The following is a 4,361-nucleotide window of genomic DNA, read 5'->3' as shown; positions in this document are numbered from 1 at the left end:
TTGTTCATACGATTTTTATGATATCAACAGTTTTAAAAAACATATTAAGTAAACTTTCTATAAAAAGGCTTTTTTATTATTTTTAACCCTCTTGTTCAGTTTTTTTTTTCACTAAATCTCAATTGCGCTTATGAGTCCCGCGGTAACATCATTTCTCACCACCATGGGTAGACTGGTGGAGATAAGTTCGCCCTTGCCAACGTGCTTAGTAAAAATGACTTTTAATTATGTTTTTTTTAAGTGCAATAAAGAATGTATAATATATATAATATATGCGTATTAGGAACAACTCTATAGTGACAAGCATTGATTTTTTTGAGTAATTGTTTGATGATCGATAACAATCACATTTTAATTTATTTCGTGAACACATCAGCTTATAGGTGCCCTTTTATACGGCTTCATAAGCACAAACTGTTTTTACATTATTATCCTTCTTCACTTGCCTAGGCAACGTAACAGACAAAACAATCTTAAATATTATAAAAGAGAGTTTCACAGAATAGTAAGTCCATTTTAAAAAGCCTACTTAAAAAATAGGCCTTAGGATTACTTCTTAGATCATCACCTTATTCCCAGGAGATTCAGGAAGTATCTTCTTTTAAATAAAAAGAATTACGAAAATCCGCTTAGCAAATCGGAAAATTATCACATGTTAGTGTATCCGGATTTATGGAAAAAGTAATAGTCAAAATCGAAAATTTCTTTAGGCAAGTAGATTTGAAAGCTGTTTTGAATTGTCACTAAAAAAATTTGTTAATTTGAATCGTTATTGTCAAGCTAACACCAATTCAGAAAGTAGATTGTGCTGCAAAGAACATGCAAGAAACTCAACAGTAACACTTTTAAAAATCTTTAATATTTTGGTCACATTTATAGTGGTATAAATTCAGTGATATTTCTTGTTTTTTGCTGTGTGGCTACGGTAATAAAGAATATAGCTACCCCTCTCTTCCCGTGGGTGTCGTAAGAGGCGATTAAGGGATAAGACAGTTCCACTACGACCTTGGAACTTAAAAAGCCGACCGATGGTGGGATAACCATCCAAATACTGGCTTTGAAACACACAGGTCGAAGACAGGCAGCAGCGTCTTCGGTGCGACAAAGCCAGCCCTGCGGTCACCAACCCGCCTGCCCAGAGTGGTGACTATGAGCAACAAACGTGATTTCACACCGTTTTTGGCACGAACTTGTGGAGGCCTATGTCCAGCAGTGGAGTGTATCAGGCTGAAGTGATGATGAGTGATGATGAGGACTTAACCGACAAAAATCAAGATATCTAGTTAGGGGGGCCAACTTAAGGGTGAACATTTGTTAAATTAATTATAAATAAATAAAAGACGAACAAACAATTTTTACATTCGAACGTTAACGAACAAGCGACGAACAAGCAATTAAAATTAAAAGTAAAAAAGTTCAAAAATCAAAAAGTGGGGCTAAATTCAGTGAGCCGAAAAATTAAAAACCTAGGATCAAGTATCCTAGTAGCATACTTGATCAGTTGATCCTAGTTAAAAACATAGACAGAGAGAAAAATTATTTTCTTTTTTTTTTTGGTAGTATTGAGATACACTGTCAAACGCGACTTTTTCGAATGTCGAACGCGAACGCGACTTTTTTTGTGTGAACTTGGGGAGGCCTATGTCCAACAGTGGACTGCAATAGGCTGAAGTGATGATGATGATGATGATGAAGCGATGATGATGATAAAGTGATGATGATGATGAAGTGATGATGATGATGAAGTGATGATGATGATGATGAAGTAATGATGATATGAATCTTGTACCAAATAATATCCATTAGCTATAAAGGCTTAAATATTATATTACTGGCTGTGCCCTGTGGTTACACCCGCAATAATTTAAGGAAAAAACATACTAAAATATTATATAGCCTATAGCTTTCCTCGGTTAAGGGACTGTCAGAAACAAAAATAATTTTTAGTTTGATCAAGTCAATCCTGAGATTAGCATGTTCAAACAAAAAACTTTTTCTCTTTATAAGTATAGATAGTTATCTATCTATATCTATAAGTCTATATCTATATAACACATAAGTATATATTTAAAGCATTAACATAAACTTTTTTTATTTATTGGCAATTCTAAAATTATTTGTGGGATTTATTTATATTATGTGCAAGTACCTTCACCTAGAAATGAAACATTAACTTTGCTAAGTCAGAAACTTGGGACTTACAATTTGATTCTTCTGTGTGTTTTTACCAAAATTGTTACATTTTTAAGCAATTGATATTTATATGCCTGTATGCAATTGCAAGTATATATATATTATCCTTATCGTGGTCTAAGATCATAAATTCAGCAATATTAGTGGAACAGCTTTAGGATAAATATAATCTAAATAACTGGCTTTACCCCATAATAACAATCTGTTAAACATAACAATATGGAAATAACTAAAATATACTAATTGAACACTATCAATGTTCCAAATTTCCTAGTCTGAGATGACGAATAAGAATCCCACTAAACAATTGAATCAAATTTATCTCTAAGATAATTTTTCTACTGTCGATCTTTTCAAGCAAAAAAAGATATTGCAATATTGGTTACCAGCAAAATACAAAAGATATACATACGAAACCCTCTCATTGTATGAAGTTAGTAATACCTAAATTATTAATTATAATATACAAAATACAAAAAAATCTCCTTAGCCAAATATTCATGTCAGCATGCTGGAGCACTGTCTACATTCTTTTATCGAAAAAATACTTTTAATTTTATTTAAGATCTCAATCTGTATATTCTCGTAGTTTGCTACTCAAGTGATTGCTATGGAATTTTATGTTGGTTGCTAAGGACCATGAAAAGAACATTGCTATTGGAAAGCCTAAATTATTAGAGGCAAAACAAGATGTATGAAATCATATTAATAAATCAAATAATTAGCATGGGACTTAGAACAATAGCACTATTCTAATAATCTAAAATTAACTAGTAATTACAATTTTTTCAAATATGATTAACCTTTAAACGCCAAAGATATTACATATTATGGCTACGGCCCAACCAATGTATATTTCATTCACACTATAAATAAAGACATTCTGTAGTATATTTAGTAAAAGCATTGCACCCGTGCGAAGCCGGGGCGGGTCGCACAGTTATTTAACTTCTTCTTCTTCTTCTTTTATTTTTGGCATACGATCGCCATTAGCGACATTCTGCCAGGTTATTTAACTTACTAATGATACTTTTTACTATAATTGTATAAAAAAGACTTCAAATGATATTTAATTTATAGTTTTATGTGCATTCTGTATTAAAAGTGTGTATTTTATAGTATACCAATAATAAAATATAGAGGTTTTAGAGTAAACGATTTGCATATTTTTATTATGTGAGAGTAAAACACAGCCTCCTCGGAGGCATGTAATACATATATGATCTGCATCACATGGATGAGGACGTCGACCACACTAGTTATGGAAATTATAATAAAACAAAAATAATTAAGATGATGTCAGTGATAGTCATTTATTATATCTATAATTTTTGTACTTGTTTCTTTGATATTTTTTACTTAGGACAATAAAATTATATTTGTATATTTAACCTAAAATAATATGAAGCCAGTAATAAAACAATAATAACAATAAATAATTAGCTCTTGAAATAGGAAGAAAATACCTGATTTATCGTGTATTTTGAATAACTATCATGAAAATAATTCATAAAAAACTTTACTTACAAAACCGAAAATGCCTGATGGTACTTTTTAGTCTACATAAGCTTATGTAAATTACTCATATCAAATGAAGTAATAAACACATGATTTAAATTTTTTGAAATAAAAGTTTATGAAAACTGATGATGATGATCTTTATAATTTTTTTTACAAAAACATTATAATGCAAGGTGCACTTGCTATACAAATTACTAACTAGCTCTTCGTGGCAAATCAATCAATGCTGTGTCAATTTTTATTCACAAACAGTACTCTCATGGATTGTCATGTAATATAAATATGAATTGTTTTCTTTTATAATAAATCCACCGAAAAAGGAAAATTTACTTATAAGTACCATTAGGAACAAAAGGCTTAAGGTAAATAGGCTATAAAAGTACAACTAACCTATTCTCATGTAAATGTCTTCATCATCATCATCATTTCAGCCTATTACTGTCCACTGCTGGACATATGCCTCCACAAGTTCGCGCAAAAATGGAGTGAACTCATGTGTTTTGCCCATAGTCACCACGCTGGGCAGGCGGGTTGGTGACCGCAGGGCTGGCTTTGTCGCGCCAAAGATGCTGCTGCCCGTCTTCGACCTGTGTATTTCAAAGCCACCAGTTGGATGGTTATCCCATCATTGGTCGGCTTTTTAAGTT

Source organism: Melitaea cinxia, chromosome 16, assembly GCF_905220565.1.
Source record: "Melitaea cinxia chromosome 16, ilMelCinx1.1, whole genome shotgun sequence".
NCBI classification, from domain to species: Eukaryota; Metazoa; Arthropoda; class Insecta; order Lepidoptera; family Nymphalidae; genus Melitaea; species Melitaea cinxia.
The sequence above is the reverse complement of the archived record's forward strand: the minus strand, read 5'-3'. Positions refer to the sequence as shown.